The sequence below is a fragment of the Pan paniscus genome, chromosome 12 (assembly GCF_029289425.2).
Source record: "Pan paniscus chromosome 12, NHGRI_mPanPan1-v2.0_pri, whole genome shotgun sequence".
Taxonomy (NCBI): domain Eukaryota; kingdom Metazoa; phylum Chordata; class Mammalia; order Primates; family Hominidae; genus Pan; species Pan paniscus.
The window spans coordinates 92,528,074-92,545,552 of NC_073261.2; positions in this window are offsets into that span (position 1 = coordinate 92,528,074).

The following is a 17,479-nucleotide window of genomic DNA, read 5'->3' on the forward strand; positions in this document are numbered from 1 at the left end:
TTTAGTAGAGACGGGGTTTCACCATGTTAGCCAGGATGGTCTCAATCTCCTGGCCTCATGATCCACCCGCCTCAGCTTCCCAAAGTGCTGGGATTACAGGCGTGAGCCACCGCGCCCGGTCCCTTCTCTACTCTTATAAGAAATATCATAAACAACCAAATATTCTGAGACAAATTCACATCTGTAGGGTCAACCTATCCTTTGAGTTCCAGACTCACATATCCAACCACCTACTTAATATAGCACTTGGTTATGTTATAGGCACCGCATATCTAACATATCCATGATTAAACCTGTGATCTCTCACACCAAACCCCATCTTCTACCACTAGTTGCAGCTTCTGTGAATACTTTATCATCCAGCCAGTTGCATAAGCTGGAATCTAGAAGTCATCTTGACACCACTTTCTCCCTCACCCTACCTAGGTGTAACCCATTACAAAATATTGTCCACTTAACTTCTAAATATCTTACACATTTTTCCACTTCTTTCTGTCTCCATCACGACAGCTCAAGCTGCCATCTCTACCTTGACCAATGCAGTAACTTCCTAACTGTACTTCCTGCATACACACTAGGCCCCTCTAATATTTTCCATACAATGGAGCCAGAGTGATCTTTGCAAAAACACAAATGTGATCGCAACAAGCCCTACCTTAAATTATCTGATGGCTTTTCCCTGTTCTTATGAAAAAGCCAAATCCTTATCATGGTTCGGAATGTCCTACATAGACCATGTAGGACACAGACCTCTGCCTCCATCTCCATCTTCACCTTGCATCAATCTTATCTTTCTTCTCACTTTAAGCACAGTTTTCTATCAGTCTTTGCACCTTCTGGCAACAGACTCTTTGGCCATTGTGTTTCCTCTACATGGAACATTTATCACCAGCCCCTTCATCACCTTCCATACTCCCTTTCCACCAGGATCTCCTCGACATCCTTCAAACCTCAATTCTAGTATCGTATCCTCTAGGAAGCCTTTTCTGAATATCCCCTCTACCCAAATACATGCAACCATAGGTCTTGATCAGCTTCTATTGTTGTACGGCTTCCAGATACATTTATTTCTATCTTATTCTATATAATTTCAAATGGCATGTGCCTTTGATTAATCCACACTTGGACTATAAGTCAAATAGAGCACAGATCTTGTCCTTGCTTACCAGTGTCGTCCTAGACATTATTAAATAACTGGATATGTATTTGATACTTAAAAATATCTGTTGGATGAATGAATAAATGAATGAAAGAGACCTACAAACAACATATTAAAATCAAATATTTATTTTCAAACAATTTTTCCCACATCATGGGAATTTAAGAAGATTGATTTAGGTGATGTCTCTTTTTATTCTTGATCAATTATCCTGTAAGAACAGAATACATTCAGAATTATTTCAATAAGCTTAGAACTGAGTTTAAAATATAAGCGATGGCCAGGTGCAGTGGCTCACGCCTATAATCCCAGCACTTTGGGAGACCAAGGCGAGCAGATCACGAGGTCGAGAGATCGAGACTGTCTTGGCCAACATGGTGAAACCCTGTCTCTACTAAAAATATGAAAATTAGCTGGGCGTGATGGCATGTGCCTGTAGTCCCAGCTACTCAGGAGAGTGACGCAGGAGAATCGCTCGAACCCGGAAGGCAGAGGTTGCAGTGAGTCAAGATCACACCACTGCATTCCAGCCTGGGTGACAGAGTGAGACTCCATCTCAAAAAAATAAATAAATATATATATATATATATATATATATATGCACAATGTGGGATGAGGACATAGAGGGGTTGTATAAAATTTGCTCAGATGATTTAAAATTTTACATTTTTGCACGCATGTGCCTCAGTTTTCCAGGAAACATTTTCTTACCTACACCATTCCCAATTCAGTGAAGAACAATTAGAAAGCCTAGGAATTTCATGTATTGTGCACCAACTAGGCTTCAGTAAGGTAGCCAGATTCTAATAAGAAATAATCCTTCCCTGAAGGAGCTCCTAATCTAGGAAGGGAGGTACAAAACTGAGTTCATATCCGTTGGACCAAATAGCATATTCGGAAAATATAAATATTTTAAGAGAAACAGAGAAATAACTCAATAAAAAAAGAGAATAACAATAGATAATTTCACAAAAACTAAATCTGAAAGACAGACACATCTGCTTAAAGATGGCCATGGCCTGATCTCTCCTTAACCACATAATTCCAGCCCGCTCCTAGAAACTGACCTTCTTAGCTGCTCCCTTCAGCTGCTTTCAATTATTATCTGGCTAAGTTTATCTCTATTTTGTCAGTGAAGGAAACATGGAAGCCCCAAGTCTGAAGCAAAGGGACAACTCTTTTTCTTGATATTTGTGCCCCAGAACTTATGCTAAGACGAACACAGATTTAGTGAGGCTCAACACATAATTTTGGAAGAAATGGGGATTTTACCAAAAAAATTTCAGGACAATCTTACTTTTGCAAACTTTACAGAAATATACAATCACAAGAACACATTGCTAGGACCCCACCCCCACCCTACCCAAGAGCTTGAGAAGATGCTCTGAAGGTTCAGCTTCCTTCAGCTCAAGGCAAATTCTCCTCTGGCTCAGATACTGCATTTACTGTTTAGTCTGTGACTAACCCACCTCCCCCTGTACAATGGAGCCCAGTCTACTTAACCTCTCAACACTCCATCCTTCTGGACCTAGAATAATTGCCTAGCTTTCGCCTGTGCCTTGTTCTCCTCCGAGTTAGCCTTGTGATAACTCAGCATGCTACGTGTGCCCCTTGTTATTTGTGCTTCTCTCTCCCAGTCTCATGATGGCTTTCCTGTTAGTGGATCCCACGTTGGTCCCATCTGGCATACAGATACCATGTTATCACACTGGCCCCTCTAATATCTTCCTGTATCCTATTCCACTTCCAATATTGTGCTCCTGTGTTTTCTTTTTTTAAGCCACATCTAATTGCAAAACTTTACTGAAAGGTTGAAATTACTCATCATAACTTGATCTTATGTTAAATATCTCCATTCCCTTTCCATACCGTATATGAACAATTCTCTAAGTATATTATTCCTCATGAGCCTCTTCAGTGTCTCTGCAGTATCCTTACTTTGTGACACTTCAATATGAATACAGTGTTTCTGCCTGAGAAGAGTTAAATACAAAAAGGAACATGGATTTCCCTCCCTGTCCATTAACTATTAATAACATTTGTACAATACTAGTACTACATTAGCAACTCATCATCATGCCTAATCCATCTCCAGGATCATTTCTTTCCTGTTTTCCTGGAACATACTTATTCTCCATTTTCTGATCACACAATATGGTCCTTATTTTTTTAGTTTCTAAACTCGATGCTTACAATGTCACTTTGTTTCAGCCTAACTCTCCAACTTTACAAAATAACTTTTAAATCACCATCCTGCCTTACAAGGTGCTAACTTTTTCAAACATAGTCCCATTTACATCAACTATTAACTTGGAAATATTATGAAGTAAATCATAATTACTATTCATATATTTTCCCATAAACACAGACATTTTTCAAGGGATAGGAAATGGTCTGACACATTCCCTAATGTCCCAAATCTCACTTATTCTAGTGTTCAGCTGATAGAGGGATCGCAGTGCTTATTTCATAGAACACCTTTTTTTCTTGCTGCCAATTCTTTTGAAAAGGTGCTCTGCATGCACTGCCCACACATTTCAGTCTCAGTCTCATGTCAAACCACTTCAGCCTGGCTTGCAATCTTACCAACTTTCTGCAAGGGCTTTCTGAAAGGTCAGCATTCACCACCTAATTGGATAAGTGGCCTTTTCTTTGGTCTTTAGTTCACATAACTCTGTCGCTTTTGGCACTACTGACAGGCCTTCCATTTTAAAAGTATCCCTTCTCTTGCTTTTCTTGACAATCCTCCATCCTGGGTTTTTTGTTCTTTTTTTTAACCTCGCTGACTTTTTTTCTTGGTCTCCAACATGGTATCCTCTTTTGAAATACTGCTTGTACTAAAATTCTATGATGAGTCCACTTCCTTTATTCCCTGCTTTGTCTCCTCAAGGGATCACTTTCACTTCCATGACTTCAGCAATCACCTGTACACTGATGACTCACAAGGTGATTATCACACTGGCCTCATCCTGAGCTTCAGACCTATATTTATAAGTCCCTCTACCTAAAAGTAATACAGGCAGCTTAATATCTTTCCACCAAAAACTATTCTCTCTGCTATATTAATCTTCAAAATAAGGCTAATAACTGTACTTATTTTGTAGAATTATTAAGGCAATACTAGCTACTATAACAGATAAACCCAGAAATCTCAGTGACTTCACAAAACAAGAATTTATCTCTCACTCCCTTTAATTTCAATGGCAGGAGGGAAAAAATGTTGTAACGCTCTGCCCTTCTTTATCCATTTATTCAGGGACTCACGAAAGAAGAAAAATATGCTGTCTATAACACATCCTAGGCATCAGTCTCAAATGTCAGACAAAAAATTAAAAGAAAGAGGATTTCCTAAAAGCTCTTGTTTTTATGGGCTAGACCTGGTAATAGTTTATATTACTTCAGCCAACATTTCTTCCGGGGAAAAAAAAAATTGGTCACATGGCCTAATTGCAAAACATGCTAGAAAATGTAGCCTACCTCTGTGCACAGGAGGAAAGGAAAATGAGTTTGGTGAACAGGTAAGATTAAATTAACAGATATTTGCCAGATAGCTGCCACTTAGCCTGATACATAGTGATACAACTGTTGGCCTATCATACATTTGTTCAGCCATCTAAGTTATAATTCTCAGAGTTGTCTTTTATTTTTCACTATCCCATGTCCAGCTGTGGCCATCAGGTCATACAATTCTATTTTGCAATTATCTCTTAAATGTAAATATTTCTCCCCATTTAAACTGCCTTGGCTAAGTGGTTCTGAACACTGTCTTGACAACAGGATCTCCTGGAATTGTTTTTTTTTTTTAAGTATTAAATTAAATCTTTCCAGGATCAACATTTTATTAAAGCTTTCAATGCAATCCTAATCTTAATGGTCAGTTAAGGGTGAGAAATGCTGCTGTAATCCAACCTCTTCTCACCACACCCAGAATGATCTCACTGAAGCACTGATTTCATCATGACATTCTATCAGGGGAAATTCAGCTCCCAATATTTCACGTAGGTTCTTTTCTATTTTCCCTAAGTGTCAGCTGGTCTAAGAAATAAAGGGAAAGAGTACAAAAGAGAGAAATTTTAAAGCTGGGTGTCCAGGGGAGACAGCACATGTCAGCAGGTTCCATGATGCCCCGAGCTGTAAAACCAGCAAGTTTTTATTAGTGATTTTCAAAAGGGTAGGGAGTGTATGAATAGGGTATGGGTCACAGAGATCACGTGCTTCACAAGGTAATAAAATATCACAAGGCAAATGGAGGCAGAGCAAGATCACAGGACCACAGGACCGGGGTGAAATTAAAATTGCCAATGAAGTTTCAGCCACGCATTGTCATTGATAACGTCTTATCAGGAGACAGAGTTTGAGAGCAGACAACTGATCTGACCAAAATTTATTAGGCGGGAATTTCCTCGTCCTAATAAGCCTGGGAGCACTACGGGACACCGGGGCTTATTTCATCCGTTATCCACAGCCGTAAAAGACAGATGTTCCCAAAGCGGCCATTTCAGAGGTTTCCCCTTAGGGATGCATTCTCTTTCTCAGGGATGTTCCTTGCTGAGAAAAAGAATTCAGCGATATTTCCCCTATTTGCTTTTGAAAGAAGAGAAATATGGCTCTGCTCCACCCGGCCCACAGGCAGCCAGACTTCAAGGTTATCTCCCTTGTTCCCTGAACATTGCTGTTATCCTATTCTTTTTTCAAGGTGCCCAGATTTCTTATTGTTTAAACAATTTGTCCAGTTAACGCAATCATCACAGGGTCCTAAGGCGACATTCATCCTCAGCTTACGAAGATGACGGATTAAGAGATTAAAGTAAAGACAGGCATAGGAAATCACAGGATATTGATTTGGGAAGTGATAAGTGTCCATGAAATCTTCACGATTTATGTTCAGAGATTGCAGTAAAGACAGGCATAAGAAATTATAAAAGTATCGATTTGGGGAACTAATAAATGTCCATGAAATCTTCACAATTTATGTTCTTCTGCCATGGCTTCAGCTGGTCCCTCCGTTGGGGGTCCCTGACTTCCCGCAACATTTCTTTACTAAAAAATCATTTCTGGGCCGGGCACAGTGGTTCATCCCTGTTATCCCAGCACTTTGGGAGGCCGAGGTAGGTGGATCACGAGGTCAGGAGATTGAGACCATACTGGCGAACACGGTGAAAGCCCATCTCTACTAAAAACACAAAAATTAGCTGAGCATAGCAACACATGCCTGTAATCCCAGCTCCTCGGGAGGCTGAGGGAGGAAAATATCTTGAATCTGGGAGGCGGAAATTGTAGTGAGCCAAGATTGCACCACTGCACTCTAGCCTGGAGACAGAGCTAGACTCCCTCTCAACAACAACAACAAAAAAAATTGTTTCTGAACTTCCATTATCTAAAGCAAGGTACGCATATTTGAATGAGTCTGCAAGGATGATACACTAACGAATTTGAATGTTTATTTGTATGTTTTATTTAACGCTACTTTAGTTTGATCATTGTATAAGTTTTATAACTTACAACATTTATTAATACAGTAGAATCAAGGCATTTCCTTACTTAAAATTTGTTGCTGACTGTGCATTCTCTAATGCAGTGGTTTCTGATGTAGAATGTAAATACCTCACTGGTATACACTCAGAAAAAAATCTGTTGAACATAAATTTTGTTTAGCAATTGTGTAAGTCAGGGTTCTCTAGAGAAACAATAAAAAAGACCTGCGTATACGTATATTACATGTTTTGATACATATATACATCTCCTGTGTGTGTACATATATATCAATATAGAGATATATCTCTACATATGTATCAATATAGAGATATATCTCTATATACACTATTGTCAATAGTATATATACTGTATATTATATATATACTATTGTCAATAGTATAAATATCTATATAGATCTAAATAGATATAGATCTATAACTATATCTAGTTATATATAGATCTATATATCTAGTTATATATAGATCTATATCTATATCTAGTTATATATAGAGAGAGTTATTGTAAGGAATTGGTTCATGCAGTTATGAAAGCTGGCAAGTATAGGCCAGCACGGTGGCTCATGCCTGTAATCCCAGCACTTTGGGAGGCCAAGGATGGCAGATCACCTGAGGTCGGGAGTTCAAGACCAGCCTGACCAACATGGAGAAACCCCGTCTCTATTAAAAATATAAAATTTTCTGGGCATGGTGGCACACGCCTGTAATCCCAGCTACTCGGGAGGCTGAGGCAGGAGAATCGCTTCAACCCGGGAGGTGGAGGTTTCAGTGAGCCAAGATTGTGCCATTGCACTCCAGCCTGGGCAACAAGAGCAAAACACCGTCTCAAAAAAAAAAAAAAAAAGAAAAGAAAAGAAAAAAAGAAAAAGAAAAAGAAATCTGAAAGCTGGCAAGTATAAAATCTACAGGATACGCCAGTAGGCTAAAGGCCCAGGGAATGCCAGTGCTACAGTTCAAATCTGAAGGCTGTCTTTTAGCAGAATTCCTTCTTGCTAGTATTTGTTCCATTAAGGCTTTCAGCTTATGAATAAGCCTCACCAAATTTTGGAGGACAATTTGCTTTATTCAAAGTCTGTCAATTTAAATATTAATCTCATCTACAAAACATTCTCACAGACACATCCAGATAACGTCTGATTAACCCTCACAACAATGCAATAAAATGCGGTAAAACTTTAAAGAAAAGTCAAAGTATAAAAAATCTTTCCACCTCTAGTTTGGGGGCTAATGGGAGAAAGATCAGGAAAAGCATCTAAGGGGCTTCTAAAATTCGGATACTCTTCTTAACTGGAAATTGAGTACACAGGTGTAATTATATTGGTGGAGGTGGGAGGGTGTTGGTAATTTACATATATAATCTTTTAAATATATTCAATATTTAATAAAAATGAATTTTAAAAATCCAATCCAACCAAATTTAACATTTTAATTCCATCCTATTAACATCTGCTCCTCTTTCTCCCAAGCTCAGGCCCGAGTCATGGATCTCAGATTTCTAGTAAAGCAAGGATGTTCAGTTTGGTCCCTCACTCTTGTTTGTTTTTGCTCTCTTACTCAGTTTTGTTATTCCATTCTCTCTTCATTCTTGCAGGCCTCCTTGCTTTTCTTCACCATGCCAAGAATGTTTTCACTCCATCATCCTAGCCCTTGTCATTTCCTTTCTCTGGAAGCTCTTCCTCAGCTACAAGCAGTCTCACTCACTCACTCCACTTAGGTCTCTGATCAAATGTTCCCTCTTTACCTGTAACTTCATCATCCCTCTTAATCCCCTTACTTTGTGCATTTTCTTCATTGCTGTTATTACCTGATGTGCATTTTCTTCATTGCTGTATTACCTGATGCATATAAGTATTCATTCATCTTTTTCCACCAATAAAAATACAAGTGTAACAGCAGAGACTTTGTTTTGTTAGGTGATATAAACCAAGCACCCAAAACAAAGCCTCACACATACTAAATAATCAATAAATATTTGTGTAATGAATTAACACTATCAATTTTATAGAGAAAAATTCTGATGGAAGTTATAGAAATTCTCACCTATGGCTTAATATATACAGTAAAAATTGGTAAGTTTGCAAGAAGGTACTGACAAACCGTTATTCAAGTGGGAAATTTTAACATAGATCTCTCCATAATGTATAGGAGAAATTTAAAAACAGGCCAAATAGCAGTCCTAACTGCAAGATCCCAGAGTGGTTTTCAGGTTTAAATGTCAGCATAACTTACAAAACACAATTGGCTTATTCTTCACCATGTTTAATTAGCATAGAGAAAGGATGCAGGACAGGGAACAAATGAGTAGCAAGTCAGCAACATGACGAGGTCTCAGACGTATAGACTCAGCTTCTGATGTAGCTCATTACTGCACAGGGAAAATTTTGATTGGGAGACATGACAAGAAATTGACAGAAGTGAAGATCACAGTAGAACACAGAAACCTCAGGCCAGGACCCCTTTCTTAAAACATGTGCTAATCTGCTAGCTCATAGGAGATGAGCACCTAGATCATAGCTAGATCTGACTTTTTTTTTTAGGACTGCAGAATGTCATAAATTATAGATTACATAGGAAATAATTCTAAACATACTTACATACATCCTTGGATCAAAAGTAACACAGAAACCCCAGCAAGACACTGTCACCTATTTCCAACCCTTCACTTAATACTGCACAAATTTGTCAGAGAATTATAGCTTTGCATTAATTCTTTTCCTCTAAATTTCAATAAACTGTCTATTGAATATATTTAGAATCCTGTAACCAACAATTAGATAATGCACACTCATACCAAAGACTCTTGGAACATTTCTAAAAATTCACATTTTAAGACACAAAAATATTCCCAAAATACCAAAAATCAGTATTATACAGACTAAGTTCTTGTCCATAACGCACTTAAGTTAGCAAACAGTAACCAGAAAGCAATTTTGAAAGTTCTTATTGTGAAATCTAAAACACTCTGCTAAATAAGCCATAGGTCCAATAAATCATAACACAATTTATAAAATACGTTAAACTGATCATTAATGAATGTGCCATATATAACAAAACCTAAAGGTTATAGCTGAAGTGGTATTTAATAGAAATTTATAGCTTTAAACTATCTTAAAAAACAAAACAAGAAATCTAATATGTGATAAGTATTTCTCCCCATGTATTCAGTCTTCCTATACATTATACCTGGGGAACCCGTTCTGCTGTAGTCAGACCTTTGGTCTCCTCACTGTAGGTGATATCCATACTGATTATGCCTAACAGTTGATATGGTGAATCCATCTATGCCACTGAAGTTTCATCTCCAGTGGATGAAGATGTGATCTCTTCCTTACATCACTTACTGTAAAAACTTGGAGTGTGCATAAAACATATATTTACCTATATACCTAAAAAAAAACTATTAAGGGAGATAGCATAGTATATAATGGCTACATATATTGACAATAGTATATAATGGCTACATACTTAGAACTGCTATCAAAATGAGGAATGAATGAGAAAAACACACATATGAAACAGAACCTCATTTATTGCACTTAGATATTAAATGAGGGTGTACAGTAAAAAATTTGACCTTGCCCAACAAGAAGTCTAGCTTTGCTCTTAGCCTCTGGAAGTGAATCTATTTCATACTTGATAGGAACATTGTTATTATTTAGGGTTGGGGGGCTGACCACACCAGGATGGAGTTGGTCATACCTGATAATCTTAGGGTATAGACTGGCTATGGCAGGTAAATAAATTGTAGGATTTAGGATGGGGGTTTGGGGTTCACACAGTATCAGTCATCCTGAAGTTTGAAACTGACCATGTCAGCAATCAGTCAATTAATCATGTCTACGTAATGGAGCTCCAATAAAAATTGTGAACACCAAGACTTGGGTGGGTGTCATTGGTTGGCAATGCCCCATGCACACGGTCACACGTCAATGTCAGAAGAAGAACATAACCTGAAGACAATAAAAGCTTAGTGTCTGGAATCCTTGCAAACCCTTCTTTGGCTTATTTTTATCCTTTTCCCATAATAAACTAACTGTGAATGTAACAGCTTTCAGTGAGTTCTGTGAGTTTTTCTAGTGAATTATCAAAGCTGAGCATGGTATGGAGAACCCTTCAATCTTGCATTTGGTATCAAAAGTAAGGGTTGTCTTGTATGGACTCTTTCCTCCAAATTTGTAGTTGGACCCTAACTCCTTGCAGTTGGTGTCGGAAGTTTTGGCAGACTTGACATTCTAGAAGACCATGCCCTCATCCTTTGCAGTTTGGTCAATTCTAGGTAGGGAGTAAAAAAGATAATACTCCATATGAAATGTTGGATGCAAGGAATGATGGGACAACAAGCTGACAAGCTAATTTCAATATTTTGTATAGTATATACAAACATGGTATATACTATATATATGGTATATATATAACCAAATGGTATCGTATATAACCAAAAGACAATAGGCTTTGTCTTAATCCGTTCAGGCTGCTGTAATAGAAATACCAGGGATTGCATGTCTTAAACATCAAACATTTGTTTCTAACAGTTCTGGATACTGGGAATTCCAAGATCAAGGCACTAGCAGACTTGGTGTCTGGTAAGAGCCTCCTTTCTGGTCCATAGACAGCTAACTTCTCACTATGTCCTTACATGATGGAAGAGGTGAGTGAGCTCTCTGGAGTCCCTTTTAAATGGGCTCTGCCCTCATGACCTAATCATCTCCAAAAGGTCCCACTTTCTAATATCACATTGGGAGTTAGGATTTCAACATGAATTTGTGGGGAGGGGGCAGGTGGCGCATAAATATTCAGTCCATAACCTATCTCCTCCCGAGAGACAGAAAGGAGTATAACAAAATTATAAAGCCCAATTTAAACATATAAATAGACAGGTGTGGATGTAGACAGAGATACACAGATGATATAGCAAGTACATGAAAGCAACTAAAGTAGTATATACACTGCATTATCTATTTTATTTCTGGAATATAAAACTGACTTAAGTGTGGATGTCATATACTATGAGAAATTAGTGAGAAAAAAACACACGAAAAACAGAAGAAACTCACTGATTACCTTTAGCTATTAAATAACAGTGTATAGTAAATAATTTTGCTTTGCCCAATAAGAGGTCTGTTTTTTCCCTCAGCTTCTGGGATGCAATGTATGTCATACCTGAATAAAGCACCTGAATCCAGTGTCTGTGTAGACCTGATATGTTTTCAAGCGCTCCCGAAATCTTTAAGAGAGTTTATTATTATACATAGGCTACAAAGACAGTCTCAAGAGAATAAGTCACAAAGAATAGAAATAATACAAATAAAATTCTCTGTCCATAATGCAGTGGACCTGCAGGCAAATAACAAAAACTTTTAAAGGCCCTTCCACCTGATGTTAAAAAATAAAACTAAACAAAAACATCATAACTCGGATCCCAGGAGAAATACAAAATAAAATTGCAGAATTTCTTCAAAATAACAATGAAAGCAATGCATGTGAGAAATTATGAAAACAACTAAGACAGGCAATGAAAGAAATTTTCTGGCATTAAACGTATATTTGACAAAAAATAAAAATGGAAAGAAAATGTATTGCATAATCAATTCAGAAAGCTAGTGAAAGAAAACCCAGAAAAGTAAAGCAAATGAAAGCAGGACTCAAAAAATACTTAAAATATTGGCTTTATAGAATAAATATAACATCAATCCACAAATCTGAAAAAAAATTCATCCCAAAATACAACTGCAGAAGAATTTCATTTGTGAATATCCATGCAAAAAAATCTTAAATTGGTCAGCAGAATCGAAGAGCATATTAAAAATTAATACATCATGAAGTATAATTTAGTCCCAGAGTGCAAGGCAGTTTATATTAGGAAATACACTGCTGATTCATAACATTAATAGAGCTAATGAGAAAAATCATATTAAATCTCCATATATATCAAAAATTAGATATTTAACAAAATTCAACATTTACCCATATTAAAAGAATGCTCAAAAAAATAGGATATATAATTCCTAGCCCAAAGCCAGTGATTTTTCTTCATGGAGAAGCGTTAGAGATTTTCACAATAAAACCAGAAACAAGAAAAAAAAGCCCACTACAGACAATCCTCAACTTGCAAAGGTTGCACTCATCATTTTTCAACTTTTTGATGATGCAAAAGTGATATGCACTCAGTAGAAACCGTACTTTGAGTCCCCATACATCCATTCTGTTTCTCATTTCCAGTATAGGCTACAGTATAGGCATACCTTAGTTTATTGTGCCTCACTGTATTGTGCTTACAGATATTGCAAGTTTTTATAAATCCAAGGTTTGTGGTAACCTGAGTTGAGCAAGTCTATCGGTGCCATTTCCCCAACAGCAGGTGCTCGCTTCATGCTCTTTCAGAATTAAGGTATGTACTTTTTTTAGACATGTTATTGTACACTTACTACACTACAGTACCATGTACACATAACTTTTATATGTGCTGGGAAATCAAAAACTGTGAGAGTCTCATTTTATTGTGATATTTGCTATATTGCAATGGGCCAGAACTGAACCCACAATATTTCTGAGGTATGCCTGTATGATATTCAATAAATTACAAGAGATATTCAACACTTTATTATAAAACAGGCTTTGTGTTTGGTGATTTTGCCCAACTGCAGGCTAATGTAAATGTTGTGAGCACACTTAAGGTAGGCTAGACTAAGTTATGATATTCAGTAGAGCAGATGGATTAAATGCATTCTCAACTCACAATGGGTTTACTGAGATGTAACCCCATCATAAGTCAAAGAGCACTGATATTTCCATTGCTATTTAGTATTATGTTGCAAGTATTAGCCAATGAACATTGACAAGAAAAATATTGAGGAGGTAAAAATTAAAATAGTAAAACTATTTCTGTGCAGATAGTATAATATACATTTAGAAAACCCTACAGAATAAACAAAAACTACAATAAACAATTTTAAAAATTAATAAGGCAGCAGGTAATTAAATTAGTTTACAAAAAATAGTATCTGTCTATACTTTCAAAAATAGGTGAAGGATACAATGGAGGATTCCATTTCCAATCACAGGGGAAAAAAGAAAACAAACTACCTGTGATCAAAATGGATCAAGTGTATTTAAATCACTGAGTTTATAATGATACAAAAATATAACTTTAAAATATCACTTTTCTTCTTTAGAGGAAGCTATGAACTGGTTCATTATTTGGAACACTGGTAACTAGAAAGAGGAAATCAAGCAATTATTCTGCCTTGACTTGATGACTGTATTTCAGAGTAGCCAAATATTTGATAAGCAGAAATGACAGAAAAAGATCTAGGTAAAGATCTTCAATGGCTGCTAATATCCTACACATAAAAAAAAGAAGTAACAAGACATATTTTGTACATCTGAAGAAAGTAAACAATAGTACCTGCTATGGGCTGAATGTGTTCCCCCAAACTCATTTTTTAGAACTTAAATCCCATTGTGATAGTAAAAGGAGGCAGGGCCTTTAGGGGATGATTAAGTCAAGAAGGCAGAGCCTGCATAAATGGGGTTAGTGATGCTATAAAAGGACTAAAGAAAACTAGGTAGACCCTTCTCACCCTTCAATCCTTTCTGCCATATGAAGATGCAACATTTATCCCCACTGGAGGTTGCAGCAACAAGGTACTATCTTGGAAGAGGAGGCTGGGTTCCCATTGAACACCAATCCTGACAGAGCCTCGATCTTGGACTTCTAACCTCCAGAACCATGAGCATTAAATTTCTGTACTTTATAAATCACCCCACCTTGGGTATTTTGTTACAGCAGCAATAAAAGACTAAAACACCACCTATGAAGTAGTGTTACTAAAAAACATCAAACCTAAATTTAATTAAGTCTCTAGATCTAACCAACAATTTACAAAAGATTCAGGAATCAGAGCAACATGTAACCACCACCTTAGGGATGCAATCAACAAAACCCACTCTATATGTAAACTGCCCAGTTGCTTCAAAAACAACCCAAAAAGAAATAAATGCAAGGCCGGGCACAGTGGCTCACACCTGTAATCCCAGCACTTTGGGAGGCCAAGGTGGGTGGATCACAAGGCCAGGAGATTGAGACCACCCTGGCTAACACGGTGAGACCTCGTCTCTACTGAAAATACAAAAAATTAGCCAGGCGTGGTAGCGGGTGCCTGTAGTCCCAGGTACTCAGGAGGCGAGGCGGGAGAATGGTGTGAAGCTGGGAGGTGGAGCTTGCAGTGAGACGAGATCACACCACTGCACTCTAGCCTGGGTGACAGAGCAAGACTCCATCTCCACAAAGAAAAAAAAGAAAGAAGAAAAAAGAAAGAAAAGAAAGAAAGATAAAAATCACACAGTAAAAGGAATCCTTTAGCAGGCTTGAGCATATGCTAATTCACTTTATTTAGCTATTGAGCAATGTATACATATATTGCACAATACACATATATTGTACATACATTGCACGATGTATACAACATCGTGTTGTATACCATAAATATGTGCAAATTTTGTGAAGTTTTGTTTCTTTTTTTTTTGTGACAGAGTCCTGCTCAGTCGCCCAGGCTGGCTCACTGCAAAATCTGCCTCCCGGGCTCAAGCCATTCTCCTGCTTCAGCCTCCTGAGTAGCTAGGATTACAGGCGCCCGCCACCATGCCCTGCTAATTTTTGTATTTTTAGTAGAGACGGGGTTTCACCATGTTGGCCAGTCTGGTCTTGAACTCCTGACCTCAGGCGATCCGCCCACCTTGGCCTCCCAAAATGCTGGGATTATGGGTGTGAGCCACAGCGCCTGGCCATCAATTTTTTAAAAAATAATAAAGAGGGAGGTAAGGTTCCCACTAGCAGACAGACAGACACACACACACCCCTGAGAGAGAGACCTGAGACACATTAACCAATTGCAATGTATAGATGTTACTTACGTCCTATGTCACATAAACCAAAAATAAACAGACAAAAATTTGAACACTGGGTATTTTATTGTTATATTATTTATGGCACAATAAATATAATGTGGGGTTTCTTTGCTGTGATAATGTTGAAGGTATGTTTGTAATAAATATTTGTTATTTAGATTATATTGTAATATTAGTAAGAGTCAATATATATTGATAGAATCTCTGGGACTTGCTACAAAATAACCTGGGGGTTAGAAGCCAGGAACTTGCAGGGGAAGTTAATAATTGTTGAGGCTGGATAAATAGTTCATTATACTGTTCTTTCTACTAATGTATATGTTGTAAATTTCCTAATATATAAAGTCTTTATAAATAAAGAAAACCTAGACAAGTAACTCATTTTACTTAAGTTTGTGAAATGAATGTGAGGAATCTGTAGCTTCTTATGTGTGATTAAATAATTCTTTTTCTGAAAATTTTACTCGAATTGTCCTGTTCTCTCTGGATAACAAGAAGCTAATTGAGATTATTAAGAAGCTAGCAAAAAAAGAAAAGCAGCATTCTCAAGAAAAGCCAAAACAATTTTAAGAATTAAAGTTTTACATTGTCACAGACTCCTGTTTTATAATAGCTATTTCAATACCTTCTTTCACATATTTCCCCATTTATATGCCCGTCTTTCCATCAAATCCCCATTAAAGCAAACACCTGTGGAGACATTACCTCTGCTCATTTTTAGTGTACCCATGAACTCTTTCTATCCCAAACTCCTTCTAAGGACAAGTAATGTGAAACCTTAAATCATAACCAAATAATATTTTCAATACTTTCAAACCTCTATGTGGCATCAAAATGTTTTGTTTATGTATCTTATAATAGAGAACCTTCAACACAACTCTTCTGCAGAAATATCAGACCTTCAAGAAATTAAAGCGAAATCAAAGTGACTACCTTTATTTTTTTCAAATATTGCCATTGTAAATGGCAATATCATTCACGTGAGAGCGTCATACATTTTGGCGATTCAGATGCTAAAGGAGGTTAGCTACCTCTTTAAAGCATTTCTGCACCTTAAATGCTCAGGGGCAGTGCCAGCTGTAGTCACTTGATTGCAGCAATGGGATGTGCTCTCTCTGAAGTTTACTACAGCACCTGCTCAAAGGTCAAGCCAAGTTGACCACACATTCTGCTCCTATCTTTTGCTTTGAAGACAAGTATATACGAACTATTTTTTTAATGTGCTTTAACAGATTTGAGACAAGATTCTAAACTTCTTTTACTCTCTTTAATGTATTTTAAAGTCTTTTTAGGTATTTTTCCTCTTTTGGGGGGTCTAAAATGTGCTGTCAAATCTGCAAGGGTTTTTTAGCAATATATTTTTTTCTTCCTAGTTGTACAGATCAAATTTCTCTCACTGAAGTACAAATTCTGAGGAGAGAAAAATACACAGGATGTCCATCTCTGTCCTGCTACTTACTCTTTCTCATCATAGAACTATTATTCCTAGGAAGCATAAAGCCCTGTGTTTTTATTTATGAACCTTTTACACTGTATTCTTTTTCCATCCTCTGCCTGTTACCAAGTTCCAAAGTTGCTTTCACATTTTCGGGTATCTTTAAAGAAGAACACCACTCCCTGTAGAACCAATTTACTGTATTAGTCCATTTTCATACTGCTATAAAGAACTGCCCCAGACTGGGGAATTTATAAAAGAAAGAGATTTAGTTGACTCACAGTTCAGCGTGGTTGGGAGCACCCAGGAAACTTACAATCATGGTGGAAGGTGAAGGGGAAAGCAAGACACCGTTCTCACAACGCAACAGGAAGAAGTGCTAAGCAAAGGAGGAAGAGCCCTTTATAAAACCATCAGATCCCGCGATAACATAAGAACGAACGAACTCACTATCACGATAACAGCATGGGGGAAACCACCTCCATG